The sequence below is a fragment of the Malaclemys terrapin genome, chromosome 18 (assembly GCF_027887155.1).
Source record: "Malaclemys terrapin pileata isolate rMalTer1 chromosome 18, rMalTer1.hap1, whole genome shotgun sequence".
NCBI lineage: Eukaryota > Metazoa > Chordata > Testudines > Emydidae > Malaclemys > Malaclemys terrapin.
The window spans coordinates 13558831-13581199 of NC_071522.1; the positions used below are offsets into that span (position 1 = coordinate 13558831).

Genomic DNA, 22369 nt, shown 5'->3' on the forward strand with positions numbered 1-22369 from the left:
ATTTTCATTGAGTGCAGGAGTCAATTATTAACACACATGGCACATCTCCTCCTTGATTTCTATAAACGTTGATCGTTCTATGGTAACTGGAGCCAGGAGAAAGACCACTGTTTTTCCTGAAAGTGGAAAACATTGGTATACTAACTCATAGTTAGTTAATTATTCATTTTCAAACTTAAACTGTGTCCTCTTCAAAGTGTGTGGGTGGAAATGTGATTGCTCTAAGTTGCTTTGCTAAATGAATCCCATTTATGGCTAGCAGAGTGAGGTTATGTTTTGGGCCGAACATTTTATGAACAGCATCCTTTGATCTAATTAAGAAAAAACCCACACAAAATAAACATGCAGTATATTTTTCAGTTTCAATTTATACAAGTTTACAGCAAGAGCCACCTTCTGTATTAAATGCATGCTCCCTTCTGCACAGTTCTGGTTCTAAGCAATCCTTTGTGCTTGCTACTTCTACAAAGGACAAGTTCACCAAGAACGGAAGGTGCCATTAAATCAGTCACTCTGTGTTTACAGTAATAGCAGTTACTGGCTTCAGCTACATGCTGTTTTATTACTGCAACTAAACAGCACTTGGGAAGTCATGTTTCCGTTAATATCAGAGGCCAGCCATAATGTTGTATATAGAGGTGAGCAAATAATTGGTCCATACATAATTTATTTGATTGTTTTTTTAATCTCATTTGCAACTTGTCCCTTGAACAAAAAGTGAAATCCTCACATTTTTTCTGAAAGAAATTAATAGACAACAAATAAAATATTTTGTCAAATTGTGAATATTCACAATTTGCAGTTTGTGCTGTGTTGCTTAGTTACAAAAGTCAAACTGTGCTCTTTCTGATCTCTGATTGGATGACTCTGGTATATAAGCAACACAACACAGATTGGAAATTGCGAACTTTACCAGTGAACACAAAAATTTAAATGTCTTTTCCAAGAATATTCTAGTCAAGCTCACAATTAGGCTTTTGGACGTATTTGTGCTAGTAAAGCTTGAAGGCACAAAAATTCACATAAAGCAAATACAGTAGGGTAGAAAATATGGTTGAATTGAAATTTGCTTTCAAGTTCTAATGACTAGTGTTTTTGTCTGTCTGGGTTCTTGTACTGGTACCCATCTCTCTCTTATCTGAACATTTCCTCCGACTGGTTGCTTACCATTGGTTATAATGTATTCCAGACCATCAGGCCTTTACAAGGCTATTCCGCAGCTTGACTGCAACCAAATCCTTGTGATCAAAGAGGCAGACTTCCTCTTCCTGCAATGCTCTGCAAGGCAGACATTAAAACAGCTATTTGAAATAAAATAGTATGTGTGGGAATGGGAATGTGTGTGTCTGATTTGCTCCAGACACTACAGGTATATGATTTCAATGTGAGCACTCCCCCCAGCAGACCTCATGCTTCCTGAGACTTGGCATTACCTGTGAATGCATTTACCATTAATTGCTTTCTTCCTCAACTCTATATGAGTAGAATGGGTGACATCTGGCAAATATTTTTGCTAGAAGGTCAAACAGCCCTCCCTCCCCCCAGACACTTTTTCATTTTTTTTAATCACATTCATGCTGCTAAACTGCCGGTGACTCAGTTCATAGCAATGTTGTTGATAGAGTCTCATCTGACCCAGGTGAAATGCATCTTGTGTCTCTCAATTGCAGGCTTTCGTTAGAAGGGGGAACCTGTTACTTCCCTTCAGATAGGCACACAGAACTTCTGTAATGCATTTTGCCTTCTTCTGAACCACCAGTTGTTGTCTTAATATTTTCTCCTGTCTTTCTCCCCTTGACAGTGCCAAAATCTAGCTTTTGCTCGTTTTTCTCTTAATCAGAAATGCTTGCTGGGCTTCAGATACTGGCTGCTTCACCCCCTGGAAGGATGATTATCTACATAGAAGTCTCTGCTTATGTTTAGTCATCCGCTGGATCTTCTGCTTTATATCTCAGCTCCTGAAGCCACACACAGTTTCTAACTCTGGATTTCGCTTGTGAGATCTCCTGAGATTTTTGACTTGATGTATTCTTGCTCTGCCTGTAAAGCCTATGCTCTAATCAGTAAAATGCCAGGGACCAGTTTAGGGACCAATCTAAAGCCCTTTGCACGTAGAAAGTATGGAGCTTCCAAGGAAGCTGTCCTGATCTTATTTCCAAAGAGTGAAATCCCCAGAGGAGGAAGGCAGAGAGAAGTCAGTCTACTGATCGACACTAGAACTAACAGGGAAACAAATAGAAACATCTAGTTAAGTCTTTTTGGCTCTAGTTAGATCAAATGTGGGTTTGCATCCAGTCTGTCTAATGGGCCAGCTCAGCGCTTGGATTCAAGTACTTCTGGATTCCCTAAAGATATGGATTTGAACATAGGAACACAGACTCTTGCCTACCAAAAAATCTCCTGCAGCAAGCTCTTGAAGTAGCTTTGTTCTCTTAACTGTTTGTTTAGTGGAAGAAAAAAAGGCATTTGTCATTTGTGTTTTCAAGATGAAATTCAGCCTTAATATCACTGTTTTTTATTTATTGCACAGTATCTAGCAATCCTGGGAATAGCAGTAGAGGATATACCAGGCATGTTGCTGGTGCTAATTGTAGAAAACACATGTCACTGTTACCTGAAAAGGTGATGCTCCAGTTCTGTGGAACCAGTGGCTCGCCAACTGAGCTACTTAACACTTTGAATACTGGCATTTTCCATCCAGCCTTTGCCAGCACCATGAGTGATGACTATCTCCAAGGGGTTAACACAGACACATTGGTAACAACTGCCCACCATCTCCGCTTAAATATGCGGCTCACATGTGGTTGCTGTTCTGGATCCTGCAGGGAGCTCTGGGAATGAAGCAACCGAGAGCAACTGCTGTGGCTAAAAAAAAAAAAAAAATGAGAGAGAGCAATTTAATAAATGAAATTCCCTTTTTCATTATATTTCATTCTTGGCTGCGATTGCTGGTTGGAAGAAGTCTATGGCAGTGGGTGAAGGAGGTGCAGAGTTCACTAAGATATAGAACCCAGAAAAAGTGTAAGACATCCTGGTATGGTGGTAGCTCTACTTGTCATGGATTGTCCAAACATACCACAAATGCTTCAATTGGCGATTTCTGCTGTGTGGTGGAAGATGTATTGTTTCCTTCTCAGCGTGTGTGGAATTTAATAATGGTTTTCAACCCTACAATGTCATCCCAGCTCAGGGGTGACCAAAAGTCGTCGTCGTCTGATGGCTTTTTTGGGAGGTTTATATGAAATGAGTTGTTAATAAAATATCCAGGACCTGACTTTCAGTGATGCTGAGCACTCAGATCTGCAGTTGAAGACAGTGGGAGCTGTATGTTCCCAGCATAGCTGAGAATCAGGCTTACTTTACACCACACCTCTTAGTCAAAGATATCAAAGCCTCCTGGAAAGGTAGAGAGGTTAAGTGAGTGACTTAAAGTGGTCCACACTGGACTTGGGAACAGAATCCAGGATTCCTGACATCCAGTCTCCAGTTATAATCCCCAGTCAGCACTGCTGTCCAGTGCATGAGGTGAAGGTGACATTCCGCTAAGTGAGAATGCAGCCTAGGAGAATAAAAGAAACCGGTATAAAGTTTTGTTTAGAGTAGGGCTTCTGAACCTGGTGAGTAACAACTGAAAGGGGCGGAGGTGGGAGAAGGGGGGGTCACAAACATAGGCTTTGCTTGGTGCAAGTGTGAGCAGAATTTGGACCAATGTGTTCAGACTTTGGAAAAACATCAGAAGCTTTGGGTACTGAATCAAATCTCTGTACCAGGTTCACTAGTCTGCTCTGAATCAAATCTCTGTACCAGGTTCACTACAACGTTACATTTCAACAGCCTGCCCCGTGATAAGATTGTGATCTTAATCAAGCACTCAATAAGACTTGAGCACTAATTCTCAGGGATTCTCAAACAACAAATACACTGGTGCCCTCTACCCCCTTTTTGTATTTACACTGAGCTTTTATCTTTATTAAGCAATCAATAGACAGAGACACCACTGAATAATGGCCAAGGCCGCTCTGATGTGATTCATCACCTAAGGTGCAGCTGGGACCAGTGATATAGGAAGCATGTCTAAAAACCTGTTCGCTACTGTACTTGCAATTGGTGTAGAGTAGCACAAGAATGTTGTTTAAGTTGTTTGGATCATGTTTGCAATAATGAATTAGAATGCAGGCCTCACATAGGCTTTGGCTGGTTGGTACAGTGAATGTGTGTTTGAGGATTTATTCAAGGCACAAGAACGTCTTGCAGAATATACTCTGTTCTTGCCTTGCACTTTGTTACTATCAGTTAAGGACTTTGGGATAACTGAATGCAATCCCCATCTTAGTATTTGGTAGTGAAACAGATGGCAATTGAGTGTCCGTTTAAATCAATGAGTGTTTTGCCGTTGGCATTTTAAAAAGAGCCGAAGTGGGTCCTAAAACCAAAATTTTCCAAAAGTGGTCACTGATGTAGGGTACCCAGTTTGATGCACATTGGGCCTGATTTGCATCAGGTGTTGAGCTCCCTCTTGCTGTCGGAAGGAACGCTGGGTGCTCTGAAAATCAGGCCCACGATGTCCCATGTTAGGCACCGAAAATCAGAGTCCACTTCTGAAAATGTTGGCCCAAGTGACAGGCTCAGAATCCCAATGAGCCAGCGTCAGAATCGCTAAAAGAATCCAGGTCTCCCTACTCCCAGTCAGTGCTATTTAACAAGACCCATTTTCCTGTTTTTATACCAGATGTGTCGCTTACCCCGCCATGTACAATACTGCGGAACCTGGCCCAGAGCCTCCCATGGGTTATGTTGTCACTCGCACATTGCATCTGCTGTGATCAGTTTCCAACAGTGAGCAGCCTTTAGATATATTAATGTAAATGTGTAATAGTCTGCAAAGGGGCCAGACTGACAGCCCTAGAAGCCAGGCCTCAGGTTTCAAATTGTATCTATATTTCATTTTATAGTCACAGATGTCTTCTGTATGTCAGAGGAAAACTAGTGGTTTAATTTTCTCTTGAAGCTGGAAGTTTGGTGTCTAAGTTTGGATTTTTGAGAACTCTCTGCCCATTTTATGCTTGGTGGAGTGAAAACTCATCTTACTGCTTAGTGAAAATTATTTTTATTGCTGATGAGTAACATTCCTTCCCTCCCCCCAACACACCACCACCTGCTTCCCTTCTCATTAGTTACCCACTGGAATTTGGATTAGTTGCCTGCTGTGTGAATGGATAATATTGATCATTGAACTGAAATTTTAAGCCTGTCACATTGCATTACACTGTACAAGATTCTTAACTGAATAAGCACTTTGGCCAGGTGATCTTGAATATTGTAAAATTCAAGTGCAATTGCATTTTTAGACCCGCTGTGCCTGCCGCATGACAGTTCACTTGATGGGAGACACTTCTGAATGTAATCAAGTATTTGAGAGGGAAAATTGGTTTTCTTAATAGCAAACCTCATGTATGTTACCAGAATTATGCTTATGAGCGTTGTCAACCAACGTAAGAAAACCAAATGTTCTAGGAAGTTCTAGCCCTAATTTACTGTGAACTTGCAAGCATCATCACACCCTCAAATCAACATTTAATTCAGTGGCTGTTTTGGCATTGACATCAATCAGACCAGCAACAGGCCATGATTAATAAGGAGCTGAACGTTAAATGAATTTTCATTGGCAGGACGGTTGTGGTAAATCCACATTGCTTATGGTTGAGTTTTATATAAAATCATGTCCACATAGGGTGGGTGGGTTATTAAGCTGCATATTTTAGTGTGCGTTGCCAGATGTGTGCAGGAAAATGCCTTTTAAAAAAGATGACTGTATAAGATCATGGGAAGAGTTGTACTGAGGATTGATGTTTCCCTATCTCTGTTTTTGGATATGGAGTCCTCAAGAGGTTTGGTTCAGATAAGCACCCAAACTGCCTAAGCCCCTTACGTGTGTAAACCGGGATCCAAGGGTCACAAAAACAGATTTCCCTGCAGTGTGTTTGCAACCAGTCTTGGCTGTAGCCCGGTGCACAGTTCAGAGACACATTTTGCATATTTCATATAACAGGAAAACAGTTCCTCACGTTACAAATATTTGTCTCCTATCTTTGATTTAAACCATCTGTATATTTAAACCAGCTTTATAACTGTGAATTTTAAAATTCATTTCAGCTCAGGTTTTGGACAAGGAATGGGCTACCTTCTTTTTCTGTCTCCAGGAAAAACAGCGGGCTTTTTTTGTTGTGTATGATGGGAGAGCTTGTCCCTTTTAATGTTATCACTTCTGATGCCCTCGAAGCTGCTGCTTTTAACAGCCTCCCGCTGTTCATAGTCGTGAGTCATAGACAACAGGTCTAGAGGACATTCTTGTTTTCACAAGCCAGGACAGGGAAAACAATATAAATCATGAAGTTCTTTGCTGGTCTCTGGACATCAGTAGTTGTTCCCCATAACTAAAGTCTGGAAAAGGATCCTACAAAAACTTCGCTTGGCTATTTAAGGCAGTGTTTCTGCTCTATCAACACCTTGGAATACTATACCCCAAGAGGGACAGAGCACACAGACAGTGGGGTTTGGATTATGTTAGTTAAAAAGGGTGACATCTTGGCCGCATTGAGCTCAATAGGATTTTTGTGCCAGGCTTCATTGGGGCTAGGATTTAGAGTCACAGAGACATAGAAGGGCCCATTAGATCAAGTCTGACCTCTTGTATATCACAGGCCATTAACACTGCACCATCACTAAACCCAACAACTTCCTTTCCCTCTCTAACACCAAATGTTGTGAATGAAGACAGATGTGGCTTTTTGTTTTAATCTTAAATAAAACTGTGCTTGTGCTCCAAGCTCTCACTGCTTAAAAAATTGCTGAGCACAAGCAGGTTTTGGTACAGCATAATGTTTGAGACCGTCTACAGGCTGGTTAGTGATTGCAGGCAGGGTATTTGAATCCCTACAGCTGGTGCTTCTAGTCCATATTGAACTAGCATTTCAGGAAGTTTTCTTCTCTACCAAAATACTTAATCTCTCTCTAATGAGTCTGCTCATGTCCCTTTAACTATCTACAGGGTCCCTGGGCTGGGACCTGGAGGAGTGGGTGGGCCAGATCCACCTCCTCCAGACCTGGAGTAGTGGGCGGTACTCTGGCCCACCTCACACCTCCGCCCTTCGACCCTCTATTAGCCAGTGTGGTAATGGAGATGCGTAAGACTGAACCATCAGCCTGGAACCGACAAGTTCAATGAGGGGAAGTTCACCTCAAAGTACCTGTGTAAACAATGTGTTCTCATTTCCATTACATTCCTTCGCAAGACAGGCGGGGAGGTTAAGAGGGAATCTGTGATGACATATGGGATTTTGTCACTTACCTATTGTGTTGTATTGTGGTAGCACTTCGGAGCATCGTTCATGGATCCAGACTGTACTGTGCTGTATAGACATAGAACAAAGATTGATACTTAAAGACAGTCCTTGCCTTACAGACAGGTGGATACAGTCGGGGGGGGAGGGGAGCACAAGGAAAGAGTGAGACCGTATTAGGCAGTGTATGAACGTACTCATTGATCTCAGTTCTATCATACTGACTAATTAAGAGTTGCCTGCACAACGTACTGTCACAGATCTTGTAGCTAAGGGGTGAGATTTTTCAAAGGCACCTAACACCCCTTTAACTTGAGGAGAGATTACATTTCTTTTTAACAAACTCCCCCCCATAACCTGTGTTAGGGAAAAAATAAAGGCAGGCGCACAGCTACAAACACAAGATATCCTAGGCTTTTCCTGATCAAATAATCTAGAGGAATAGGAGGGGAGGGGTGGGACTGTGAGGGTTAATAGGGTATAGAGTTCTTTCTCCACTAGGTCAAGGACTCTTCTCTATGTCAGGTTGGGAATGGGCTCAAATTGTTGGCCGTTTATTGTTCTGTGTGAAATTTGGTAATATCAGGTCAGTTCCCAAGCAGCGATTCAGCAGGACTGGAGCACGTTGTTAAGTGCTTTGCTGAATAAATGCATGTTGTTGTTTTTTATAATCCATCCCTAAAGGCTTTCCTTGTTGTAAAAATCACCATCACAATTGGGACCTTTTATTGGGATTCACAGAAGATGGGCCAAAGATCAGTCAATTGGTTATGAACCCAATGTCCCTGATCCAGTCACCCGTGAGAACATTCCTAATTGTCCGTAATCCACATTCCTACATCACAAACTAGAAATGAGTGTAGTAGTCTAGTGTCTTATTTCACAGCCACATTTTTCCATTTGCTTTTCTTTAGTGTTGTGAAGGTGGCCTAGTACAAAGTCCAGTTTCTGAGTGAGGAGTTCATTTATCTGCCTTAAGAGACTAGTCCTTTGTGGTGACTCAAGGATTCTCTTACATGGAGCTTATTTGAGATGCTGTACTAGGAGAGCCAAGATGCAAACAGCTCGTGTCAATGTATTTCCCATGCAGAGGATCTAATATATCTAGACTCACTGAGAGCACACATGTAAATAATTTAGTCTTGGAGAACTTCTAGAAATCACAACTTGAAAGCACTTTTTTACAGACCCAGAATCCTCTTCAGGGATGATTGAATTGACTAGGATAAAATAAAAGGGCAAATTTTCAGGTCACTTCCTAAGACCTTGGAAATGACCTTAAGTTGAATACAGTATCTAAATTGTTGAGCTCGTTTGCTTTTCGCAATGGCAGTGCCAGAGGGTTGCAAGAGAACGTGTTCTTGTGGAATTTGTAGTGGCAGCCATGGAGGTTCAGTGAAACCACCAACCCTTTGACTCCCTATTGGCTCCCAGTTCAGAAGCTGTTATAAAGTTTTCTTAATTAGTCGGTATTCATGCATTTCTGTAGCACACATCACTGTGTTATCTGGGTCTCCATCATCCCTAAATCTCTTGTAAAAATGGGGTCATTGTTGCCCAAGGCTTTCAAAAAAGATTCAGCAGGGAAATTGATCAGACAGTTCATACTTCCTCTGACATTTAAAAAAAAAAAATCCGAATCCTGTGTACATTAAATGAAGTTTCATGCTCTAGGCAGTGATTCGGTAAGGGGGAGGGTAAGGAATCCACCATCCAAAAGGGTAACAGATGTCAGTCCCCGGTGTTTTCCCACTGTTTGCTTTCAGGAAATTCATTTCTCGCTGCTGGGAGGATGTAGCGTTTGGCGTAGCGCTTCATGGCTGCATTTTCCAGGAGCATGCCAATACTGGGGATTGCTGAAGAAGCCAAGCATCTCTGCGACCCATAAACCAGCATCACTTGTCAATGGAAAAGAGTGAACATGGGCAGGAGTAGAAGAAAGATACAATTGGCGATTGTTCTTGCAGTACAGATGATAGTTGCACAGGTACATGATGTGGATACTGCCTTCTCAATACAGTATCTAGGCGGTAATGATGGTGATACTTTGTCATTTCAAAGATACTTTGGGTATTTTTTTACCCAGTGAATGACTGTTGAAGGGGTCTCCTTTCCCAAGGATGTCAAAGCACTTTCTATCTATTACCTACTAAGCTTCTCTACCTCCCTGTGACGTAATAGGCTAAATATTATCTCCATTTCACAGATGAGGCGATAGATGCCTAAAGACTTAGGCAAGGTGCCTAAGGTCACTTCTGTGGCAGAGCAAATAAAATGCCAGGTGAAAATCTGGGCAAAGTTCCAGGATTTCACCCAGGTCTCCCAGGCCTGGGCCAAAACCACAAGACCTTCCTTTTGCTAAAATTAAAATGCATTGTAGAATCTTTCCTATGACGTATTCTGATGCTTTTTGGGTCACCCAGGCCTGGGAGTTACCTTGTTGTCACCTGCTTCCAATATGAGGGAGCCTTGCCAGTGCCAGTCTGGTTTTAGCTCCCTAGTACAACCAGCCTTTCGGCCTCTGGGCTACACCAGCCCTGCCTTTGCCCTGCAGGTTGACAATTGACGGGATTCGGGCTGGGGTGCCTCTAAGTGTCCTCCTATGGTGTCCAGCACCTGAGTTCTGCATACCCACAGAAATCCCAGGTCCTCTGCTTGCAAAAGAACAGTGTGCCCCAGGTTACCAGTTTTACCTTAACCCACCAGGCCTGTACCATACACAGCACTCGAGTTCTGTGATGGTAATACAAAAGGACACTTGAGCTTTTTTATGTAAGAAAGAAATCAAATGTCCATCACAGAAACAAACTGATGATTTTGTTTTGCATGGAGCCCTGTAACGTGAACTAGGGCCTACATGTATTAATAGTTAGCTAGGAAAGGTAACAGAACAGATTCTCATGCCCAAGGTCAGCCTTTTGCACATTTGCTAGCCCCAAGGTGCTTTCATGAAGCATTCCCTCCTCAGTGAATGGATCCAAAGTGTCCTCCTCCACCCTGTGATATACTGAATCAATCTTTTGTCTTTATTCCCAGATGGTGTGATCCCCTCACGGTCCTCTCATTCCTTTTCACTTTCAAGAGTTTCGTTTTCCATTGACTTTTCTGGATTGGTACAACAGTAGACAAAGACAAATTACAATTGATCAATACATTACATAGCCAGCTAGTCAGGGAGGGGTGACAGCTCCCTCCTGCTTGAATGAGCTATTACTGAGACATATGATTCCCTGCTAGGGTGACCAGATGTCCCGATTTTATAGGGACAGTACCGTTTTTGGGGTCTTTTTCTTGTATAGGCTCCTATTACCCCCTCACCCCCGTCCCAATTTTTCACACTTGCTGTCTGGTCGCCCTACCCTGCTGACTATAAGGAATAATGTAACTAACTTTTACTCCAAGACCTTAAATAAGGGCATAATATTTGAGAATTGGTTAATCATTGCAAGATGTGTGTAAGTTGCAAGCTTTCATAGTATTGATACTGCTTTCAGTAGGTATTAGGTGTAGTGAGTTTGTTACGAGTTGCTTGTAAAGAACAGTGAGCAAGACCTGACTACTTTGCTAGATGGAGCCTGTGTCACATATGTATCTCCAAGGCCCACTAAGTACTTACCTTATGGTTACATTGCAGAGTTAGATAACGGTGAAGCATGTCACGCAATAAATTTTTTTCCCTATCCCATCACTTAATACGAACAACCAGCTACTTAGGAGAAAACAGTTCATGCTTCCTGGCATAAGCTCACCATTCATTATCCATATACTTATCTATTGTTTGAATCTTTCTAAGCTCTTTAACCTGTGGAACTCAGTGCCACTAGATACAATCCCACTGAGGCAATGATATTGCGTGTAGAGTTTTCCTCAGTTTGACATTTTGTGCCTCTTGATTTTGTTGAATATCCCTTTTTCTTTATGAGAAGGAGAATATGATAAGAGAACAGGCATATGGAAGATATCCTCAGACATGTACAAAATTAAAGATAAATCGGGTGCTCTTCAGTCCCCTTTTTTCCTCATACTGAAGTCTCCCGTGTCTCTAATCATTCTTATTGCCCATCTCTGTATCCCTTAAAAGGCTACCAGAGAAAACTGAAGTCAGTGTTCCCAGAGAACTTGATTTACGAAGTGTGTAATTCACTTGTAGCCATTTGCACACTTGCACCATCCCATTATAGAACACTCATAACTCATTTATAGATGAAAATATGAATAAAGCATATGTACTAGAGATCTCATTTTCAGTAATGATGTGTTATTATGGACTCTAGTTTATAAAAGCAACAAAAACATCTGTCTAATGTTAGGATTGGTAATTTTACAGTGTGATGAATCTTTGCTGCCATTGAATAAAAATGTTTGTTTATATAGTGAGCTACCCTGTCACTATGGACAAAGAATTGGAAGTTAATTAGTAACCACTCAAAGAGTTTTTTTTAACAGTAACCACTCTGTGTGCCTGGGTCTCTAAAATCCATCACCTTGCATTTTCAAGATGGGAGAACACAATGAATTTCATTTGCCATTTACTTAATCTGAGGAATGTCAGAGGGACCTATCCTCTCTTACCATTATGTATAGGTTTTTAATAAGGGACTTGACCAAACAATTTTTAAGGGAGGTGACTATTCCCTTTTCCAGTCATTCATAAATATCCTACACAGCAATGGTCCGGGAACAAATTCTTGGGGCATCCTACTGTTGATCTATGTCAGTTTTTAACTTGGCACTGTATTCTTACAAGTAGGAACCGGCTACTAGAAAACAATATTAACCCCTTAGTGATAAGACGAGGCCTGCCCCATACTGGGCTCTTTGAGCCCTAGGCAGGCTGCACAGGAGGCAGCCAATCAAAGAAGGGCTGAGGGGAGCAGCCAATCAGGGCCCAGTAGGCCCCTTATATAAAGAGCTGCAGGGCAGAGCAGTTTCAGTCACTCCCTGGAACTTGATGACGGAGGTGAACTGGCTGCTTTGCAGGCTGAAGGCAGCTAGTACGCTGGACAGAGCAGTGCTTCTGACAGAGACCTGGGGAGCTAAAGGCAGCTCCTGGGAGGCTGCAGAGATCAGCAGGCAAGGGCAATGGGGCTGGGGGGAAGTGGCCCAGGGAAATCTACGGAGCAGTCAGAAGGGCGGCAAGCAGCGGCCTTCTTCAGGTTCCCTCCCCGCCACCGCTTGCAGCAGGGGGAGTGGTTAGACAGTAGACTGCAGTCACCATTGAGAGAAGTGGCTGGACGGGGGTTGCGGAGCTGTCCCGTAGAAGGTGGGACTACAGAGCGTGGCACGGCCAGAGGGCTGTGTCACTGAAGAGGACACTGCGGTCCTTGGGGGGACGTGGGTCCAGGAGAAGTGATGGTGGTGAGACACCACCAGAAGAGGGCGCACTGGCTACCAGAGCTAATTCCCTTATCAGCCACAAAGAGGTGCCGGAGTGGTGAGTGAGCCCCCTTAGACTATTGAGTTAATGTCATGGAGTGAGGTGAGAGGCAACTGAGCAGTTCTCACAAGAGACTTTTGAAGATCCAAATACATTGTCAGCTGCTTCTCCTCCAGCTGTGGTTTTGCTGATATGTGCAAAGAATTTTAGTAGAGTAATTGTTTCAAACTAGCACAGCTTCTGTAAACCACTAGATGACCACTATTTTATAGCGACAACCAATTTTCCTGGTACTAAAACAACGCATGCTGGTCTGTAAATCACAGGAACACCCTAGCACCTTTTAAAAGAACATCTGCTGCCTTCCATTCTTCTGCCGATTTTAGTGAGCGACTGCATGTGCGTGTTGGCAGATCAGCCGCATTAGTCACTAGGGATGAGACTTCAGAAAGAACGCAAGATGGACAAACTGCTCCTTAATATATCATCTTGTGCCAGTGCAGACACCTTGACCTTATATTACTTAGGGAGTATTTCTTCTTTTTAACATCCTCTGTGGTGACGACAAAGGCCAATCAGCCACTTAGTGTCTCTGTAGTATCTTTCTCCCCTCTAGTTGCTCCCTTTTCTCCCCAGTGTTAGGATTGCCTCCAAAAGCTTATCCAGACCACGTCGGCCACTTCTGGGACAAGAGTTTATCCAGTTCTCTGAAACCCAAGAAATCAGTTCAGCTCCACGCTCGTCACTGAGGTTTTTTCAGTGGCCTATGTCAAGCTACAGTTGAGCCCAATCAACTCAACTGTAGAGGTGGGTACAGGGTATCCAGCCCATTCAGTCGATGAATGTAATCATGAATCTGCTTAAACCCACATTTTAATACTATTGGTTAATACCTCATACCATGCACTGGATGATTGGTGCTTGGGGATAGCACCCGATCTGTACAGGGACTGGTTTATGTAACCAAAGTATGCTAGTAAATAACGCTTGCAGCTGTAACTTATCCCACATCATGCTCCTTAATTTTTCTTTAGCCATTAACTACATGTTATTTACAAGGCCACTTGTGATTTTACACTTTGAAAGAAAACAGAGGTTAATGAACATTCTTTGTGCAAGGCCGACACCCAGCAGTTGAGGAGATACAGCCAATCTCAGGCAAGGAATTATATAAACAAGGAAAGCTTGCCAAAGTCTATATTTATTAGACCCATAAATTAAAACCACACCTCCAACACACTATGCTTTCTTTACTTTCCCAAGGTGTGCAGGTGCTTTTCTATAGTAATGTTATCTAATGGCAAAGTTGAGGGAAGGGGTGAGAGGAAACACATTTGTATTGATAAGGGGCACAGATAGCTTGAATTACCACACTCATCTAATTACAGGTAATGTTACCATCTTGATGTGGGACACAGGCCTCTTTATCCTGCATCATGCTTTTTTAGATCCTAATCACCCATAGCTAACACTGTAGCTACAAATGTATTTCTACCTGGTCTTCCCAGAGAGACATGCACCTCAAATGGTGATGACGTGTTCATCGTTTTGCTGTAGAAGGTGTTACCTCCACTTGGAAGGAAAGGTACGGACTTCACTGAATTTAGTAACTACAGTAGCATCTTAAGCTGCCCACTTTCTTTGAGTGGGTTTCCCCCCCATTTCGGGCTAGGCTTTTCTCTTGTCCATACTGGGGACAGAGCAGTCATTTGTCTTTTCTAAGTTGCTCGACAGCCTTCATTAGAGTGTACGGCTATATTTTCTCTTCATTCTTTCACCTAAGGTGATATTTTTGTGGCACAAACAAGGGGCATCTGGAAAGGATGTAATTTACACACATAGCAGTAAATGTATCCTGGGCAGTAGCTAATTATTGGACCCCATATATCCCTATCCATCCACTATGGTAAGATAGTATCCCTGGCCTTTTACCCCAACCCACCTTAACAACCTTGGAGGAAGTTGGATTCTGGAGGCAACTTTGGTGGGGGAAACTTCTGTAAGTACAGTCGCTAGATGAGTTGTAGCTGGTGAGGCTGGGTGGCCGAATGGGGGATCCACATGTAAAGATGTGGAACCTTCCTATAGGGTAGAAACCCCATGGTAGAAGTAGTGCTTCCTAGGAATTCAAGTTGAAACTTCTGGACTTTCCTCTCCCTTACATTAGAATAATCCATATAGGGGACAGGAGACTCCTTGATCTGTTGTTGTTCAGTTCAACTGAGGAGTTGTCTATACCCGATTTCACAATAAATGGATTTTAAAAATTACAGCATCTTTGTTTCATATAATAGTGGGTTTTTTTTTTGGGTTTTTTTTGTTTTTTACTGAAAAGATAGTAGAGTTTTGAGAAGAGTCAAGACTACCAGTGTAAATGAAACTTCATTGACTCTGATGGAGGTATTGAGTCACTCTGTCTCTTCCATTATATTTATATAATATCTATTGTGAATCTGGAGCTTAAATGCATGAACAAGCTCATGGTCCCGATTCTCTTCTCACTTTTAGTTTAAATCCAAAATAAGTTCAAGTAAATCTCAAAAAGTTCAGGTCACTTAAGCATGCATCACTTGGAGAAGGCTTGGATAAGCATCCAAAGCAATGCACGCAGCTAGTGGAAAATGGTGATTTGCAGAGTGCTCGGGCAGTAACATAAATAATTAAATGATCTTGTTGGCTTCTCTCTTTATATGTGAATAATGGGGCTGAAAGGATCTAAAAATGATGATGCTCAGGCTAGTCTTGAAATAAGTAACATCTATTTGTCTGGAAAATCAAAGTGACTATGTTATTCATTTCTCAAATTGTAATGTAAAATGAACTATCCTAGGAAACATTGTAAATGTAAAAAGACTATCTGTGAGGAAGCCTGCAGCATCTGAAGATGCAAGTTTTAATTAGAAATACAGTTGGAAATTCCCATTTGGTATAGAAGCAAATTTTCTCCTGAGGGTCTGGAATCTAAACTAAATATACATTCACGTTGGATTTGCACATGACTGATTAACAACTCAGATCTATGACAAATGGATCCTAAATTGTGGACTTTTTTTTAGGATTAATTCGTTAGTTTAAAAGAAGGAGAAGCAAGCAATGATTTCCCCTCTAAGTTTTCATAGGTTAATTGATTTGACATGACATAACAGCATTATTGAAAGAGAAGACAGTATGAATTTTAATGCCAAGGGGCCTATTTCTTTTAACCTGCTTCAGTAATGGTTATGCCCTGGCCTTGAACTGGAGAATTCAGTGTGGCATAAAGGTCTCTGACCTAGTGGGGTGCTTTGTCTTAAATCTGCAAGATAATATACTGATACTCTCTAAAGCATTATGATAATGCTTTAGAATCAGGTGACCAGATCCAGCACTGGACAGCGGATGAAATTAAAATGGCCAAGAACATTGTTACACAGGAATGGCGACACTGAAATATGCCTTTGGAGTTCTATTCCAGTCCAGCTCGAGTGAAAACTGTAGGCAGCAGAAGTCAGATTTCTGTTATTCAGTTGTTGATGGTCTCATCTTAGGAACCTGCTGCCATGTTGATTCTGTCTCTGTAATGTGTAGACATGATAAGTAGCAGTAGTGAATTTAGAGTATACAGTACATGGCCCATACCCAGACCCTAACACACCAGAGCACTGGGGCTTAGCCCAATTCCATCTCCACAAAGTACTAATTGAATCCCGAGGGAGGAATGCCCCTCATCGGTGGTAACTACGTAGCACCTTTTAGGTAAACAACATAGTCATGAAGGAACGTCCCCATCCATGTCTTTTCCAAAAGGTCCAAACAAAATGTTGGAATACTTGTTCCGGGGGAAATTTTCTCTTTCTTCCCATTGACATTGCAGGACAACACAACCAAGAAAAACAAAGTTCCCCATGGAAAGGTAATTCTAGTTTCCAGCCAGCTCTAGTGATTTCAGTTTTTCCTCCTGTTTTGCTATTCTTGTGGCTGCTTTGCAAGAGTTATCGAACTTGGAGATTGGGAATTCATTTGTATAAACACCTTGTTTTCCTGTGCTGCTTTGCCATCCTGTTCCAACCCCCTCTGTGGCCCTTCTGAAAAGGTCTTATTGTCCCCGGCCAAGTCACATGTAGTGCTGAGCCTCCCCGGTGAAAGAGGACTATGTGAAAGGAGACTACGTCTCAGTCCATGTAATCTGCCAGTTCTTCTGTATCATGCTTCAGGATTGGATTTGGGTGCCTGATTCTGTGACCCTTACGCCTGTTGTGTAATGCTTATTCAGGCAAATGACCCTCTTGAATTCATCGGGACCACTCACATGAGCAAAGGTTTCAATGAAAAGGTGCTTCCGAGGAAGCATTCAGGCTTCAATCTGAATGCAAATGCGGGCACTATCGTACTGCTTAAGTCAATGCTCACAGCGCATGGAGTTTCTCCTTCAACACAAGTGGCACTGACAAGCTTCAGTGCAGTCTCCAGCAGGGTCAATTTTCTCACAGAGGGATGGACTGGATATTTTGTCCCCATTTTTTGAAAGCTGGAAATCCCTCCCCCGTTGATTGTGGGAGTCCTTTTCATCAGAGCTTTGTGCATCAGTGTAGATCCTCAAGCCATTGCTTCTTCCTGACTGTGGGAGGATTTTAAGACACGATGATGATGGCTGTTTAGATGTTTATGTTTAAGATCCAGCTGCTCTCTGCAGTTCCTGAAAGCGACCCTAACCCAGCACAGAGGCAGCATCTTGTATTATCAAATGCTATTAGGCTAAACCATACATCAGTCCACCAGCTCTGGGTTTTCATGACTCTTGGGGCATTCTAATAGGATAATGCTTTCCCCAGTGAGAGGAAAGTTGACTGATTTGGGTAATATTATGAGTGGCTGGATAGTAGTAACTGGAGGCCTCTTCTGCTTTTATCATCTATGCGTGTTGACTGGGTGGGCCTGTTTTTATTTTGAATGCTGTGTATTGTACACAATACTTGATAATGTGCCGAGTGTTAAGACAGGCACAGGGCATATATTAAAAAATGTAATTTAATTTTTTTTAAATATATTTCTGAATCCATTACGTACCATTTCCTGCAGCCAAGTCTGCTTGATTCTTTTCAGCAATCTTATGTTAGCAGCAGCCAGCATAGTAATGAGTCCGTTACTATGGAAATGAGAGCATTGCTCCTTGCTGGCTCCTGACTGATTTTTGAGCTGCTTTTCAGTTTCGGAAAAGCTGTTCCTGAATTGTGCTTATTTGGGTTATTATCCCTCCGCTACCAAAACTTGTGGGTGAGAAAGCTTGGCAATTAGCAAATGGATAAGGTCCCTTAGTTTAGCATTCTACAGAATCACCGCAACGAACCATTCGCCTCTGTTGGAGACCTTCAGGAGAGGAAACAGAAGAATAGGAATGATTAAATATGATATTTTAACCATGAATATGTCCTAACAAACCTGTGCCCAGCTAACCCTTTGTTACACCATGACCACTTCATATAATGAAGGAGCATCTGAGCTATAGACCCACTGTTACGGTAAGATGAGCACAGGCCCCTACCTACTATCTGAGCGCAAAGAGACACCCCATTAACAGTATAGAGGCAATCTCCCACCCACCCCCAGTTGGACCCATCCGCTAGGAGGTAATCTTGCAAACGTCACCAAATTTTAACGTATATAATTCTGTGGCACTTCCTGCCTGGAAAAAGCTGGAGCCCCATGCCCCTTATGCATCCCTTTTAACGTCATCCTGGGAATTCATGTGAATTCCAGACTGAGGCTCGTGGGAAATAATTTCAGATTTTACAGTGTTCCTCTCATTGATTTTAATGCTGCAAAGTAATTTCACACTTCCGTTGCCTCAACCTGATTATGCTAATCAGCCAGAGTAATTATGGAGGAAGTGACTCGTACAGAGGACAGCCTTTTCAAAGGGGCTTTGCTTTATTCCCCTGGGTTTGCTTTTTAGGCCCCACTCTGGCCATATGGACAGACTTGTAGCACCCACGGGGGGTCATTCTGGTTAGATCGGATGGCAAGATTAGAGCCTTAGCGTGTCATCAATATTAGTTTTAAAATATAAATCAGGAACTCATACTGTTCTGACCTTCTGACAGATGTCGGGTTTTGTGTTATTTTGAGGCATGGATCTCTCAGTACAGGCACAGGCCAGTCCTGAATTAGAATTTGAGCCTTGACACATTCTGCAGCCTTTGGACAAATCCACTTTTGGCCTGTTTTTCCCCATATGAAGAAAACTCTTAGCCACCCTGAGATGGAGTTGTGTTGCTTTGATGGTGTAAAGCACGGGGTAATAATTATTTGATTATTAAGGACATGCGACGGTAGGGTACTTTTCTTGATCAGCATTCTGACCATTACTAATAATTTGTTGTATATCCACTCCATAATATCACTGAACGACCTCTCTCGACTTAGGCCATTGCCAACAGTAATGCACCATGCATATTTCACTACGACTCTGCAGTACGTGTGAAAAGATTGAGCAGTGAGTTCAGATCCTGGTATCTGTTGTTACAAATGGCAGAGTTCTGGAAGGAGATGCAGCTTGAGTAATGTGCCAATGAGCCCTTAATTTTACACCAGAAAGGCTACCTGGCAAACTAAAAGAGGCCATGTGAGCCACAGAAGGATGACTCAGCCTAAGTATCAGAGTAACAGCCGTGTTAGTCTGTATCCGCAAAAAGAAGAACAGGAGTACTTGTGGCACCTTAGAGACTAACAAATTTATTAGAGCATAAGCTTTCATGGGCTGTAGTCCACGAAAGCTTATGCTCTAATAAATTTGTTAGTCTCTAAGGTGCCACAAGTACTCCTGTTCTTCTTTCAGCCTAAGTACTTCATCTCTGAGGTACCCACTCATCCTTGCTGAGTTTTGGGCCTTGGTCTCTCTCTCTCCACAAATTGCTCAGAAGAATGACTAAAACTAAGGCTCGATAGAGATGCAAGTTGAAATATCATGTCCTAGCTAAAGGTACAGAGAGGAAGGCATAGAGGAATTTAAACTTGTAGTCATTTACACAAGCACGTTGGAGTACCAGCCATTTTGAGAGGGTCAAAAGAAAGTATAAGTCAGGGGTCGGCAATGTTTGGCACGCGGCTCGCCAGGGTAAGCACCCTGGCAGGCCGGGCCAGTTTTATTTACTTACTGACACAGCAGGTTCGGCCGATCGCTGCCCCCACTGGCCGCGGTTCGCCGTCCCGGGCCAATGGGGGCAGCAAGAAGCCGCGGCCAGCACATCGCTCGCCCGTGCCACTTCCCGCCGCTCCCATTGGCCCGGGACTGGGGGCCGTGATCGGCTGAACCTGCCGCGTCAGCAGGTAAATAAAACTGGCCCAGCCCGCCAGGGTGCTTACCCTGGCGAGCCGCGTGCCAAACGTTGCCGACCCCTGGTATAAGTCAATGGAGAATCAGGCCCAAAGTCTGACCTTTGAAACATGTGACAATGCCCATTTCTTTCTCATTTTTGACTAGTGGGGATGTGATCAGATGGTTCAAGATACTATGAGCAATCTTACTCCACTGAACAGTTTTTATGATTATGCCTACCACCAAAGTGTACAGGCACTGCAGAAGAAGAAAGAAACTGAATAACTGAGAGGAAGCAGTCTGCAAACCTAGAGAAATTTGGGGCTATGCACATGATTGTGTGGTATTTGGTGCAGATGTCTGCTATTGAGGGCCCCTAGTCTGACCCATAAATTATTTCTTCCTTCACTTGTGACAGTGGTGTTACTGGCGATATGCTGCATAAATAAATATCATAACTTCACTCTGCCAAATCAGTCCAGAGGCACGAGAAAGGAAAAAGCCATAGTAAGACCAACTGATCCAATCATTCCTGTTCCTACCTTTTTGTAGCTTTCCGCTTTTTTCCTTTCAAAAATGAAAAACAAAGGCTGATTTTTATTTCTAAAACAGGCATTATTGCAATAAGCATTACGCAACTTTATCAAAACGTGTCAATTTTGGACAAATGTCAGGTTTTGTCCCCAAAAACAGGTTTCTTTCAGAAAATGTCAGGTGTTTAACCTTTTTTATATAAGATTTCTGTTTCGGTCAAAGATTTTGATTGAAACAATAAGTTCGGGAAGAATTTCCCGTTTACTGGGAAACTTTGTTTTCCTCTCTCTCATTCCATTTCAGAACAGAAAATGGTTTGGAATTTCGCATGCAATAGAAAATCTGGTTTCTGCTCAGCTCTAGTATCAAAGAGCATAGCTTCACACACCTGCTAATCTAGAGTTACAGTACATGAAAAGTTCCTGAAAACATGTTTTCCTGGACTGTAGCTATTGAGGGTTGGCCAGATCACCCAGCTAAAATAAAAGCTGGCTAAATAGTTCATTGTATGAAATAAAAGAAGGAGAAAATATCCGGTTGAAAGTAATGATTAGTCTTAGGCCCATCCCCCAAATACACATGCCTTCATAGGAACATCACATTCCTTGGGCCATGTTTTAGTGGAAGTAATAAATTAAACAATTTACTCTGCATTACAATTAATGGACTAATGCAGAGATCTTGCTAGAACTACCAGCAGTGAAATCATGCTCCATTACGCTGTGTGATTAAAAAAAACAACCACCAACCTATGAAAACAATGCAGGGATGAGAGCCAGATTCTCACTGGTGGTAGAAAAAAGGTCTGGCTTTTATTCTAGATCATGACATCACTGAACCTGGACCATTTCCTAAGTAGTGGTCATCTGTCAAAATGGCTCAAATCCTGATGCATTAGCCCTGACTTCAAGGAACGAGTCAAACTGACCGAAAGACTCCGAATGCACCAAAAAGGCAGTCCTTACTATTTCCATGCACCGGAGTAGTGGAGAGCATGTTAATCTTCTCTGTATTTGGTGTACAGGCCATTTTTCACTAGCAGCGGAGGAATAAAAGCATGTCCCTTAATTATTCTAAAAAATTGAAGGAGGACTTGAAAAATGAATAGTTTTTCTTTTCTTCAAAGGAATGAGATCTTTGAGCTGTTCTTCAGTGGATGTGGAAAATTCACCACCACCTGTCCTTATGGAACTGATAGTGCAGTGCAAAGGGCATGCAGGTTTTGGCAGAAGTGTTCTAGACGGTATGTTACTGTTCCCTCTCCCCCAACACACACACTAGAGCTGGTTTAAAAAAAAATTAAGACTTTTAGGTCAAAAACAATTTCCCCCCCTTTATCGGGTTTTGGGTTTTTTCCACCAAACCTCCATTTTCCATAGAGAAAGGGTCACTTTTTCATTACGTCTAAAAACATTTTCATAGAAATTTTCCCCCAATTTTTGACCAGGCCTAATAAATATACACCCACACACAGATGCATACTTGTATCTCAGACCTCTATATCTAGGAACAGAGTGTCTCTCTCTATATAGACACACACAGATGGACACCTATACATATGTATTTACAAATAGTCCCTTCTGGCATTAGAATCTGTGTATGGATGCCTATTAGACCAGATGATCATGGCCTCCTATGTAACACAACCCCATACAATGTCTCCTAGAGCAGAGCTTGGTTTAAAAATTGTCAGTGACGGAGAATCCACCACAATGACCCTTGGTAAATTGTTCCAATGATCAATTATTCTCACTGTTAAAGCTAGACAAATGCAGACCAGAAATAAGGCATTTAACTTCTAGCCCTGGGATCATATTGGCTCTT

General features: G+C 42.3%; 1 protein-coding gene and 1 long non-coding RNA gene across 5 annotated transcripts in view; one reads left to right on the plus strand and one right to left on the minus strand.

The window, feature by feature from the left end:
- Positions 1-22369, plus strand: part of CALN1 (calneuron 1) — a 172877-nt gene that overhangs the window by 122738 nt on the left and 27770 nt on the right. The window lies entirely within an intron of this gene.
- The window catches only part of LOC128825789 (uncharacterized), a 103675-nt gene continuing 81606 nt past the window's right edge, over positions 301-22369 (minus strand). The window contains exons 4-6 of one of the 4 annotated variants that reach the window (XR_008442728.1): positions 17764-18063; positions 7349-7409; positions 301-2865 (exon numbers count right to left, since the gene is read on the minus strand). This is a non-coding gene — a long non-coding RNA (uncharacterized LOC128825789). The remainder of the gene's footprint in view (positions 2866-7348; positions 7410-17763; positions 18064-22369) is intronic. The other 3 variants (XR_008442729.1, XR_008442730.1, XR_008442731.1) reach the window with 3 other exon arrangements.